Raw genomic sequence first — 15,208 nt, forward strand, 5'->3', positions numbered from 1 at the left:
TTTGTAAATGCTAGACTCAAGGTAGATGTACCTAGGGTCAATGAGAGGAGGAATGAGGATTCTTAAAGTAAAAAGGGGCTTTCAAGCACAAAGAAGGTCTTTCTTACGAAGGATTTTGGAAATTTTATGAGAACCCCTTTAGTACTAAACATGTATTTGTAACACATTTCCCTATTTGGACATTTTGAACATCTTTTTCATGCACTTATTTTCTTGTAGACACATCGAGATAAAGTGTCATGGGGGTTGTGTAGTGCCTTTTGTTTCCATTACACCTTTTTCTAGTAAGTGTCTCTTCATGACAACATTGAATCCTAGTGATTCTTGTCCCATACATGCATGCATTGGTTAGATGAATTTTTTAAGAGATTAAATATTAACAATAGCCCTTATTATTTATTTATTAAAATTCATTACTAGAGAAAACGTGTAGATTAAACTATAAATCATTAATAACCATAGAGTTTATCAAATTTGAGTAATAATGATGAAGAATGATTGCATTGACATTTATTTCATTTGTTGAATAACAAGAACAAAGAATGGTGGAGATAAATACATGTACTTTGGTAGCATATGTAATGTCCCCTTTTGGGAGGACACCAAATCTTGCCCAACATACTTGTAGAATTATTGCAAGTTATCTATTGTCAATCTGTTGTGGTAATTTGGACAGATTCAATTCAATGTTGTTTCCCTCTTTAAATGCACAAGTCTACTGTTTATATCAATTTGATTTGTTTCCTATACTCATATATATGTGTGTATGAGAATCCTTTCTATTCTATCAGGTCTGATTCTCTAGTTATTGATTTAATGTTTCCTCTTATTTTCCTTCGATGCCTTCTTTATTATTGTTTTCCGATTTGTATGTGTTATAATCTCTTAGATAAATATTCATATCATTCTTCTAGATTTTCTTATAATTCTAATTTAGGTTTTCTCCTAAATCTTCTTTTAATGCTTCAGATATCTTGTTTAATTCACTAGATCCTTCCTTCCCAAATGAAAACTCCTCCACTTTATATACTCCAATGTGGCGGATAGGTCACACATCTTCATCATATATGTCCTTTGGCAAGAGACACCCCCTTTCACCATTAGCACCCTTTGGAAAAGTGCAACTATACATTATTCCCACCCTTGAAAAGGACACAACCTTTCACATTTAGGTCTGCCCTTCTTATTAAATCAGATCTGCACTATTGATTTCTTATTTTTTCCCCCTTCAAATTTGGTCTCTTCTCCCTTTTATACCTCATGTTTGAGGGAGTAAAAAAATTTTGTTTCATGTCTTTTTACCATTCATTAACTTAATTAAAATTTAATTTTTTTTAAATTATACTTGTATACACATAAAATTGGCTATGAGCAATTAAATAGATATTTTACAATTCTTTAATAATTATTCTTCTATTAAATAGTTAATTTGAAAAGATTAATTTATTTAATTCATTCTTCTATTAATTAATTAAAAAAAATTATTAATTAATTCATTTATCCTTTCTTCTAATCAATTAAATATCTAATATTTAATTATTCTTCTATCCACTATCCCATAGTCTTCTTAATTAAACAATTTCTTAAATTATTTAAATCTCCCCTCATCTCCACATCACTTCTTTGCCAACTCATCCATCATGTGGCTAAAGATATTAATATTTTTTATATTAATATATCATTATTTGCAACATTCATTTCATTCTCCAAGTAATGTGTATGTACACACATTCCTCAACTTCCCTATGTTCTCTCCAACCTTCCTACATCTTTGGAGGAAGTTGAGTCCACTTGTCCTCTTATCCCTAAATATTCTCAAACTATCCTATATTCTCTTAGTCTTCATCATCAGTCAAGGTGAGATGAATGACACTTTCCTTCTCTTTCCACCTTTTCCTCCATCTTGTAGGAGTAGGAGGAACATCTTCCACCTTTCCCTCTCACATCACAACCTCTTGCTCATAGCCATCCAAATTGCAAGATTTGATCATGATCGTTTATCTCTTCCACCTAAGCTTATGCACTCAAAAATCTATAAATAGAGGTCTCCTAAGCCATTTTTAAAATCAATAGTCTAATAGTCTGATTAGCTAATCTTACAGTCATTCTAGGAGTCTTTATCTTGCATTTGTGAGTTTGAGTCTGAAGCAAATAACATTTTTAGAGTTTTGAGAATAAATCATTTTCGTAGCATGTTAGCTTAATATCATTTGCATATCGTAGTATCAGTTAACTATCAATCCATTCTTCATATGCCATCTTGAAAGCTACCAGTTCTTTTCTGAGATCAAAATCATCTGCAACCAAGAACAGTGGAGTTAGGACACAACGAGGTGTAAATCATGGAAGGCATAATCTTTTTTATTTTGTTTATTTCATGTTACTTCATTGGTTGAAGCTAAATTTCCTGTAGCTTTTATTTATATTTTATGATGGACTAATAAGTTTCAGGATACTTCTTTGGAGTTCAACTTTAGCCTCAACATTTTTGGTACCCACCGTGGGGCTCAAGCCTCACACAAACTTCTAATATTCTTTCTTTTTCTTCCTAAAATCATGTTTAATGCATTTGTAACCTATTCTCATGCCTGTGTGAAATAGGACAATGGTTTTGTGCAGTAAGTTAGCGCTTTCGTGCAGTACGTTAATGCTTCTGCGCAGTAGGTTAACACATTTAGCAATTATGTTAGTGCTTTGGTTGAAAGAATCACACATTTACTTCTCAGAGCAGCGCTTCCGTGTAGTAGGTTCATGTATTCACCATTTAGGTTAGCGCTTTTGAGTTCTATTATAGTGTATTTGCTAGATTAGCCCTTTTGTTCCATTCCAAGGCAAAAATTTGAATTTTCATGATATGCTAACAAACTTTTTTGCAGGTCCGAATGTCCAAGAACTGAGAATTTAAAAACTACTAACATTTGTGTGTGCAACGTTATTTTGAAGCAAATTTCATGAATTTACACATCTAGTTAATTTGAGAGTTATTTTGGAGAGTAACATATCATATCTTGCTCATCTAGTTTAACTAGGAAGATAATCAACAACATGTAACTTGCATTTGAGTGTCTTCTTTAAAGTAATTGCATATAGATTTTAGAAGGATTAAAATAAACCTTTGTCTTCCATTCCTATTGAAGTAGTAGGCAAGTATGCTCTCACCCTCATGCGGTGATTAAAAAAACCAGACCTACTTTCTTTATGTGTAACCTTTAGAGGGCCTGTCTTCCCAAATGCCTTGAAGAGGCTAGTGAGAAGAGAATGACCCAAGTGAGTATGACTAAAACCAAGTTTTCTAACTCACTATAATAAAATTTCCTTTTGAGATGAAAATCTCAGGGGATAAAGCATATTTGAGTTCTCTCATATCAAGCACTTTGTAGGCCCTTGAGGTCTCAATCACGCTTGCATGACTACATCTTGTTTGATACTTTATTGAGCTATAGGCCTCAATCACACTTGTGTGACTTCAAAGGGTATCTTCAAACAAAATTCTTTACTTAAAAACCATTTGTATTAGCTGCCAAAGTTCCTTCTAATTCTTGGTGCAGGAGGTCGGACCTCTGAAGTGGCTCACAGACATACGGTTCTTAGGAGACATATGAAGTTTTCCATGGGTATTTTTCATGGAAACTAGTGCTTGGCTGCCCCAAAGAAATGAGTTGAGGGTGGAGCCAATGGGCTCAAGCACCTCAATATCTGCTTTGAATGACGTAGCCTCGACGGAAACCCCATGTGAGATTCAACAATTATTGTCTTTGCCTACCATAAGTTTTATGCTTGTTGTGCACTTTTCTTTCCAAACATTGTGTCTTTCATGTTTGCAAAACACTCTAAATGGTCAAAAACTAAAAAAATCATTATTCTAAATTAAGTAAAAATCCGACAAACTTGTTGGAAAATTGAAAAATATTTTTAACACAGACAAAATCAGATATTTGCTATGCAAAGCAGTGCATGTGCTGCACAGAACAATTCTTTTGATCAATAGTAAAATGCTTTCAATCTCTAGAATCATGCATTTTCTCATTAAAACAACGCTTTTACACTCAAAATAGTTCTTTTACACCATAGTTTAGCACATTTGTGTTGTAGAACCTCACTTTTATTACACATAACAATGCATTTGTCTCACAAGTTAGCACTTTTAATCAATAGGTTAGCATAAAATTTTTCCCAAATCTATAACAGTGAGCATTTCTACATATCAGACCAAAAATTCAATATTATTTCCAGATACACTTTTTCGAGTAAATTTATCTTCAACTATCACAGGTCTTCAAACTAGTCTGATAATTAGGTTATCAATCAAACATGCTATTTCCAAAGGTTTTCATAAGCATAAAACATCCAACAAGTTAGTGATTCAACCATCTCAAGTGCAAAAATCAACATCATTATTAGTTTCTCATTAAGATATATCAAATCCTTTATCATGAAACTTGATCATATGAACCTTTGTTCATTATCTTGGATATATTGTTCATATTTGAACCTAGGTTATATCAAAGAAAAGATTGCACTCACATTGGAATCAAACAAACTTGTAAACCATCATATTCTTATATGGCTTTTAAATATCACCTTAAGAAAAGAAAACCTAGTTATAAGGCTACTTTGAAGAAGGCAAGATTCTTGTACATCAATCACAAAATCTTGTTAAAATGCAGGACATTCCTACACTGTTTTCATCACTATTTACATGGTTACAGAACAGAGTTTGATGGAGAACTTTTGCAAGCATGTGCCTTTCAACAACAAGACACTTTATCGCAACGCACTAATAATGGTGGTAAAATCAACAAAGCTTATCTTCCTAAACCAGTGATCACTTATTGAGTGGCATTTTAGAAGGTCAAAAGTTGAGAAGCCCAAATCAATCACGTGCCAGTTTGGACTAGAGCTCAACACGAGCAATTCAGAAAACAACAAAAACAAATGGAAGAAGAAGATTCAATGTTTCAAGCTTTTGGATACACAGATGTTGATGAAGAGCTAGTCAATAACACCATTAGAGACCTTGAACAAGATCATAAATTTGACAAACTAATGGAAAAGTTATTGGAAAAACAAAAGAAAAAGTACATGCTAATGTTGGCAAAATCAAGAGCTAAATTGCCACAAGACTTTAACATAGAAAGTTTGAAACAAGATTCAAAGACAAGTAACCATCAAAACACTTATGATCCCAATAATGAGGATGTAAATCAAGTAAATCATGAGGAAACAAGAGGAGATAAAACAAGAAAAGACCATGATGATACAACTCTTGAGCGTGGTGATAGAAGAACTTATGACGATGCAAGGATAACCCATATTGATAATCATTTGTTAACTCTCGCTCAACAAATGCAAATCTTACAACAACAAATATAGGATATGCAGAATGGAATGAGTTCCAAGAAATATTCATTGGAGGATATTTTCCCATGTCCTTTTGACAAGAGTTTAAACATGATACCATTCCTAGAACATTGTAAAATCCTTAAATATGATAAATATGATGGGAAATTTGATCCTCAAGATCACATTAGGGAATTTTGCACCATGAGTATGCAATTTGCACATGATGAAACTTACCTGATGCATCTATTCCCTAGAAGCTTAAGTGGACAATCAATGGAATTGTTCTCAAGACTACCATTTGGAATTAAATCTTTTGAAGAAATTGTGAACAGATTTATCTCACAATACTCCTACAATGTAAGAAATGAGATAACAATGCTATATCTATGTAACGTTAAGCAAAATAATGGTGAACCTTTCATGGTCTTCTTACAACGATGGAAATGAATGTTTAATAGATATCCAAGAGATGTACCTAATCAAGAGAAAATTGACATATTCATTAACAACCTTATCAGTGAAAGGAGTTACCATCTTAAAATGCAATGTCCTAATTTTGCTAAAATGATTGAAAATGGTCTAAAGATAGAAGATGCAATGGTAAAGAAAGGAGAGTTAAAATTTTACAACAGTTCCTACAACAACAACAATGACAACAATAACAATGATAAACCTAAATTTTGGTCAAAGAATAGGAATGTTACCAATGGAGAAAATGATAACATCAATTCTAACAAACAACAACCAATCTTCAACTTATCAAGTCAAGTACCAAACAAAAACAATCAAGAGAACAGTAAATCCAAGTCTTTCTTCTCCAATCCTTGCAGAAAATTCACAAACATTGGGGAACCCTTGGAATCATCTTTGAAAACTCTTCTTGCAAATAAATTGATTACCTTACTAGAAGCAAGAAATTATGAACCTCAAGTCAAACCTAATTGGTGTAATAATAATCATTTTTGTAATTATCATCAAAACAAAGGACACCAAACCAATGATTATCAAATATTTAAGCATCTTATTCAAGATTTAATCGATAATGGAACTCTCATAGTGGATGGTCATAAGAAGACTGAATCACATATAGAATTCAAAACTCCACTTCCAAACTATGAAATAGGTGAACAATCCAAACCAAAAGATGACAAGGGAAAAGCTAAGGTAAATTATAATTACACATATGATGATGTGGTAAATGTCGTCATTGTCAAAGGCAACACACCTTCAGAACCAATCAACGTTATTACAAGAAGCAAATCGAAGGCTACATTTTCAGGTATAACAAATGAATCAACATACACTTCAAGAAAATGCAACTTAGTGGAACAATTACGAAATATACCCGCTCAAATTTCAATTTTGGAGCTCCTAAAGGTTTCACCTATGCATAAGGAAATATTAGAAAAATCTCTAATGGAAACAAGAGTTTCAAAAGAACTAGATGTGGATCAATTCCAAAACATGGTGGGACACCTCATAGCTCCACAATGCTTATCCTTATTTCTAAAAATGATGATGCATCCTTGCAACACCCTCACAATGCCCCCTTACATGTTGAAGTCACCATTCATAAAACCCGTGTCAAACGTGCACTCATAGATGGTGGAGCTAGCTTAAATACTTATGCATTAAGTTTAATAAAGGATTTGGGATATTAAGAAAATGCAATAGATCCAAAGAAGAAAATAACTATCAAGGCTTATGATGAGGAAGAGCATTCTTCTAAAGGGACTATGGTGTTGCCAATCAAAAAGGAACCTATAGAAAGAGATACATTGTGCCAGGTTCTAGACTTGAATTTATCTTATAACATTCTTTTGGGTAGACCATGGATTCATGGCATGCAAGAAGCTCCTTCCACCTATCATCAATGTGTTAAATTTCCTCATAATGGACAAGAAATCACTATAGCAGCAGATTCCAATCAATATTGCAATAATCTGAAACCATCATAAGATGCAAGAGTTCCACATAACAAAGAAGTAGCCTATCCCACTACAGAAACTCAAGAAAAATTATGGGAAAACTTTGAGAAAAAGCTCAAATTAAATGATGAAGGAATGGGAAAGTATTCTTTGCATAACTTACCACTTTCACCTAAATCATATGGAAAACCTACAAAGGCTCAACCAAGAATCACATAGAAATCAGTTGAAATGTTTGATGGAGTATTTATTAGAGTTGGAACACTTGCCGAAGAAATTGAAGACAAAGACATTCTTAGTTGGTTGTACAGAGACAATATGGCAATGATAATAGGAGTTGATATTCCCATAGGACAATACAGAAATGGTTACAAGATCATGCAAAAATGGGATATGAAGGAAAAGGACCAATTGGCAAGTGATAAGAAGGTATTTCAAAGCCTATTTGTCCACACACACAATCTAAAGAAGATAAATCAGGAATTGGGCATCCCAAATCAAAGCAAAGGCAACATAATTATCAATATCCAAAGTGGTGAAGGAAAGCAATCCCTAAAGAAGAACCATGGAAAGAAAGGCTACATCAAGCCTCAGAGACAATATCTAAGAAAGAAGAATATGAGAAACAATAGGATAAAATTGCTATCAAAAGAGAAGAAGCATCTTGCAAACAAATCCAGGGAATACAAGAAAGCGCGGAACCTAATCAAGATATTCTAGATGCATTAAAAGAACAGATGGCCAAAATCAAATAACTCTTCTCACCATATATCATTCCTGTTAGGTATAGTGGTGTGATTCTAGACAATGATTCAGAAACAGATTCAAATGAATGTGAATGGGGTTCAGATCCATCATTTGATGTATCAGGTGAAGAAAAGGATGAAGAACAAGTAGTTGTTACAAACGAAGACTCATCTTTCACAAAACAAAGAATAGAGTTGGAAACAAGGCAAGAAGGAATCAAAATTCAGAGGAAAGAAGCATATGCAAGACAACAAAGGAAAAAGATGAGAAAGATCAAGAAGTGACGCCATTGGAAACACAAATGGTCATTAATCAATCATAAAAATATCAATAGAATATCATATCTATATCAAATTTTGAACATGAAATACTAAGGTATGGAAGAACCATAGAAGAACTAATAGAAAGTCAAGCAGGAATGACTATTAGTCCAGAAGAAGCTGAGTTCAAGAGAAGACAAAAGATAGAAAAACAATCCTCTATGTCAAGTACACAAGTATGCCAACTTCAAGCCACAAATGAATCTATTGAATTTAACCAAGAAGGAACCTATAGTATCAAAGATGTATGTGTTGATATAATTCACTCATTTGAGGGACAAACGTTAGATGATGAGTCACTTGAGAGCGAATCACAAAATATGAATCTTGATTTCGTTAGAGTTAATTAGAGAGCACTTGGGAGAGACTATCCTCAAGACAATTTTATCTATGACATTACCTACTCTATGCCAAACTATGACTATTACATCATGAACCTTGAAACACCCAACAATGATGATGACTATGACCTACCCCTGATTCATCTAGAACTAATTGATTGGGATAACTTAGAAAACCCTGAATTGGATATCTTTTTGATTGATCATAATTTAGCCATATATCTTAATGTCATTGAACCAATCACACCTAAGATATCTTCCACTGGTGAATCAAATAATGCTTCTTGTAGTCATAAGAGTGTCAAACTTTCCAGTCGCAAAATTGAAATAAAACAAGGAAAAAGACTTAGTGTTAAAAACCATTTTATGGAAACACTAGATCAATCAAGAGGAAAAATAAAGGACGTATCTAATGGTGAAAACCTATTTGAGGCACTAGAAGAAGGAAATTTTGACACCCTCCCTACATATTTTTAGGATAGAACTGCTAGTTTAATAGAGCCAATAGAAGCAATAAATACTGGTACATCAAAGGATCCTAAGGTCCTTCATCCTGTTGCATCATTATCAGATGAAGAGAGGAAAGACTACATAAAATTCTTCAAAAAAAGAGAAATAAATTTTGCTTGGTCCTATGCAGACATCCTAGGACTTGATCCAAATCTTATCATGCATCATCTCAATGTAGATCCAAAAGAAAAACTAGTTAAACAAAAGCTAAAGAAGATGTATCCACACATCGCTCTCCTTGTAAAAGTAGAGCTAAAGAAACTACTGGATGTGGGTTTCATAAGACCTGTCCCTTATCTAGAATGGGTCTCAAAGATTGTGCCAGTGTCAAAGCTAAATAAAAGCATAAGAGTTTGCACTTATTTCAGAGATTTGAATAAGGCATTTCCAAAAGATGATTTCCTATTGCCCAACATTATATAATGATAGACTTATCAGCAGGTCATGAGATGTTTTCATCAATGGATGGATTCTCAGGATACAATCAAATAAGAATCTCCCCCAAAGATCAAGAAAAGACAACATTCACTTGTGTATGGGGTACTTACTGTTGGAATATCATGCCATTCGGACTTAATAATGCAAGAGAAACTTATTAGAGAGCCATGACAACAATTTTCCATGATATGATGTATACATTTATGGAAGATTATGTAGATGACATACTTGCAAAATCTCATACAAGGAAATAACATTTTAACATCTTGGGAAAGATCTTTGATAGGCTTGAACAATATCAATTGAGATTGAATCCACAGAAATGTGAATTTGGAGTAACCTCTGGAAAAATTCTTGGGTACATTATATCAGCTCATGGAATTGAAGTAGATCCAGAAAAAGTCAAAGCTATCATGGAAAGGGAGTCACCTAAGAACATAAGTCAATTGCATTCTCTACAAGGGAGATTACAGTCAATTGGAAGATTTGTTTCCCAGCTAGTAGATAGATGTCATCCATTTACTCACCTATTACAAAAGATTGTTCCATTCAAATGGGATCAGAAATGTGAGGAAGATTTTATGCAAATCAAGGAATATCTGGCAAATCCTCCAGTATTGGTATCACCAATCAAAGGGAAACCATTATAGCTTTATATCTCAGCAACAAATGTATCACTAGGAGTTCTCTTAGCACAACATGATGAAGACAGAAAAGAAAGAGCAGTGTATTACATTAGCAGAACACTTGTAGGCTATGAATTGAACTATACATTAGTTGAGAAGACATTCCTAGCTGTTGTATTTGCAACTCAAAAATTGTGACACTATATACTGACTCATTCTATCAAATTAATAGCAAAAATAGATCCACTAAAGTATTTGTTGAGAAATTCAACTTTGACAGGCTGATTGGCTAAATGAGTCATGATACTAAGTGAGTTTGATATAGAATATATTGATCCAAAATCTATCAAAGTACAGGTCATTGTTGATCAATTGGCCGAAGTACCCCTACAAGATGATATAGCATTGCACATCAAATTTTATGATGCGGACATTCTAACAATTAGCACAAATTTTTCTGAGTTGCATTTTGATGGATCCTATACACAACATGGATCAAGTGCTGGAATTTTGTTCATCACACCTCAAGGACATACAATTCCAAAATCTTATAGACTACGGTCCCCCTGCACAAATAACACTATAGAGTATGAGGCATTGGTTATTAGAATCAAAATTGCCATTGAATGGAAAATCAAATAATTACATGTTTATGAAGATTCACAGCTCATAATCAACTTGATAAATGATGATGATCAAACTAAGGATGACAAGTTGATGCCCTATAAATAGTTGGTTGAATATTTTAAGGAGAAAGTTTTGAAGAAATATCATTCACTCAAATCCCAAGAAATGAGCACAAAGAAATAGATGCAATGGCTACAATAGCATCTCTTTTGCAAAATCAAGAAAATCAACAACGTTACAAATTCCTAGTGGAAGATATCTTGAATCCTTCCATTGAATCCCAAAATATCCACATGATTTGCCATATATTTGGAACTAATCAATCCGTATACAACCAAACTTATCAATACCTAAAGGAGAATATCCTTCCTCCCGACCTATCTTGCAATCAGAAAAGAAATTTTATCCATCAATCATCCCACTATACTATCATTGTTGATACCTTATATAGAAGAGGTCTAGATAGTACTTTATTGAGGTGTCTTGAACAAGAAGAATCTGACAAATTTCTTAACAAATTCCTCATAGTTATTTGTGGCACACACTCAAGTGGTTTAATGCTAGCCAAGAAACTTATTCACTTGGGTTATTATTGGCCTACTATGGAGAGAGATTCATTTACATATGCTAAGAGATGCAAATAATGTTAAATCCATGGGAATCTCATTCATGCACCAACACAAGAACTCCATCCTATGGCAGGTTCATGGCCATTTTCTCAATGGGGACTTGACCTAGTGGGTAAAATAAATCCTTCATCTTCTAATGAGAATAAGTTTATTTTGACTGCAACTGAATATTTTACTAAATGGATTGAAGCAGTGTCTTTGACAAAGGTGACAGGAAAACAAATATCATCATTCATGCTGAATTATATAATTTGTCCCTATGGAGCCCCTATGACCATCATCACTAATAATGGGAGACCATTTAAGAATCAAGATGTAAAGGAAATATGTGAGCGATTTCATATCCAACATAGGTTTTCTACACCATATTATCCACAAGGAAATGGTCAATCTAAGGCATCAAACAAGACAATCTTGAAAATCCTATGGAAAATAGCTAATGAAGCTGGTAAAGACAAGCATATTCAACTAAATCCTGCACTTTGGGCATACAGGAACCAGCATCCACACACCAATAGGGGCAACTCCGTATTGCTTAGTCTATGGATCATAAGCCATATTACCAGTAGAAGTAGAGATACCTTCTCTACGAGTATCCTTGAAAGGTCTTATCCCAGAAGAAGAGTAGGGAGTCTCTAGACTTCAAGAACTTGAGTTGATTTAGGAGCATCACCAAAATGCTTCAGATCACTTGAAGGCATATCAACAAAGAATGGCAAGAAGTTATAACCATAGAGTTAAGCCAATAATTTTTCAGATTAGAGATTTAGTCTTAAGAGAAAATTCACCAAATCATCAAGATCGAGAAAAGAAAGGTAATTTGAGCCAAACTGGTTAGGTCTCTTTGTCGTGGTAGCAGCATATGGTTCAGGAGCATAAATATTATCTACACTAGAAGCTGATCAGTTTGATGAGCCTATCAACACTATGCATCTGAATAAATTCTATGCTTAAAAGTAAAAGAAGAAAAAGCCTAAAAATCATAAAAGAAAAAATCCCTAAAAAGCGTAAAAGAAAAAAAATTAAAAATAGTGTAAATAGCGAAAATAGTTACAAAAAATAAATCAAATATGGAAAAAATCCTATAAATTTAGATGGTGAAAACTTGGTAAACAAGTGCTATCTAAAAGTGTGGTCTTCCATATAAGATATCTCTTTGCGCATACATCCATCCTATCGTATATATCCATCCTATCACATATATCCATCCTATCGCATTCATCTATCCTCGAATATTCATCATGTTGCATCCATTGCTCTAAATCATTAGCAAGAAATATAGAGTTTATCAAACAAGTTATTAATCTTTGACATACTTAGTGTAGTCACTCTCTTAGATATTATCAGAATTAATCATATATGCATTTCATCCCACCATGGTTTGGATCATTTTTCATACATCCGTAATAAAATTTCGTTTTCGCCAGGGAAAAATCCTAAAATCCTTTTTCTAAGGTGATCTTTTAAATCTTTCAAAATCCAAAACATTCGAAAGTTTAGAAAACTAAAAATTCTTAGGGTTTTGAAATAGATGAGGAACAACAAACAATGAAAATCAAGGCATTTGTAACAACTGGATTGTGACATACAAAATACAAAGATTTAAACCAGCAAATAACAACGGATTATCAATGAAAATTCATCAAGATGATTATATTAGTTAATGACCATGAGAACATATGTATGATACATAAGATTCAGTCTTTATATCTTCATTTTCGCTAATCATGTACATTATGCAACTCGATGATGCCCATTTCTAGAGAAGCTCTAATGGGGCATGATTAATTTCTTTGTTTGATGTCTATGGTCTATCTCTTAATAAGGTATGTACTTGTCAAGGATGTGATTGGAAAAAGATCATGGAGCACATTTTGAGTCATGCATGAAAAGGGACAATCCTTGTTTGTTATGCAAGAAATACTCTGATCAGCTTGATTCATTATATCAAGTTGCTTGTATAAACTTTCTATATCAAAATCCATGTAAGAAGCACTCAAGTCATCTTGAATTATTATGTCAAGTTGCTTGTATTTTCTTACAACATTTAAAGCTGAATGATGAAATCAAGCACTATTACAAGAAAGCATGTGAAGAATGGACGTATCATTTTAGATAGATCATTTAGATTAATTATTATGTGCATTCATTTTATCATTTGCCTTATAAGCATTCATTGTCAGTTGCATTATAAGAATTCATCTCATTTCATTTAGGGATCAACGGTCAAAAAATAATAAAGATTGAGTATACTTCGACAAACAAAAACAATTGCATTGGTCATGATAAGTTGCATTAGTCATTCATCATTCATCATTTGTCAGTTGCATTCATTTTAATTGCATTAGATTCCATTAGTTTCAATAAAGTGTCATTATTAGTTGCATTAGTTTCATTTAGAATCATTCACCCATTAGGTTCATTTAATTGCATTTATGCATTTAGATTCATTAACCATATTATTATTCCATCATTGTTTATATTTCGTCATCTAATCATTATAAGCATTATCATCCATAATCATTATATTGCATTCAAAAAATAAAAATCAGATGCATTTCATATAAATCATTTCATCATCACATGCATATACATCAAGGAATATAAATAAACATCCATCTACATAACATCATCATATAGATCAATCCATCACCATCATATCATATAGAACATCATGAAATGTAAAGGAAAGGAAAGATCATCTAGCATCATCATATTGATCATATAAGTCATCATGATCAAAGTAGCATGCCTAATAAATCATGAATCATCAGCATCATAGATGCCTACATATCATCATAAAATAATAAAAAGTCCAAGTATACAATGATATCACCATAATCAATAAAGTACAAATGTCTCAATGATATAAATACAATATATGATCAAGATCAAATCAAGGATGCCCTATACCACTCCTGCCTAACTCTATCTGTCTCTATGGCTATGGGCGAGACAATCCTCTAGATGGCCTTGCTCCTAGATCCCTACTCCTTTGAGGAGGCTCCATAACCCCACCACTACCGGTATCCATCATGTCGGATACAAGAGTAGTCACATAGCTCCCATCTCTCTAACTCTCTGAGACTAGATCCTCATATCACTGATGCTAGTACATTGTCTCCTTCCCAACCTGATATAGTTCTGTAATAGTATCAGCTGAGAGAGTGTCAGATCCAACATGTTGAATATGATCAAGGAAAGCATGTGTATTGTGTTGTCTCCTCATGACTCTATCCCTCTCAATAGTGAGTGCATGTACCTATGCCTTGAGCTACTCTATCTATGCTCTGAAGTCCTCTATGGTCTCTTGTTGTGGCACATCCTGTTGGGGTACACCCTGCATGCCCTCATCTCCACCTTCCAGAGTCTCTACCCAAGTAGCTCTCATGATCTGTCATCGAATGAGAGGCACATGATCCTTTGAATCCTCCTCATCCCAACCACCTTGAGCTGCAATAATCCCTGGATCTAGATGAATTTGACCAAAATCAATACCTCTCCCTCGACCCCTATCCAATCCTCCACCTCTGCCTAGTTCTGGAGAGGGTAATCTTCTCGCTTCTCTCATCTATCCTCTGCCTATATCTCAACCAATCCACACTGCATCTCTTCCTACAGGAGTAAGTACTCCTCCTACCCTCCCAACCCTGTCAACCTATACAAAAGGTCCTCCTCAGACTCTCACCTAGCCTCCCC

Source organism: Cryptomeria japonica, chromosome 4 (assembly GCF_030272615.1).
Source record: "Cryptomeria japonica chromosome 4, Sugi_1.0, whole genome shotgun sequence".
In the NCBI taxonomy this organism is placed as follows: domain Eukaryota; kingdom Viridiplantae; phylum Streptophyta; class Pinopsida; order Cupressales; family Cupressaceae; genus Cryptomeria; species Cryptomeria japonica.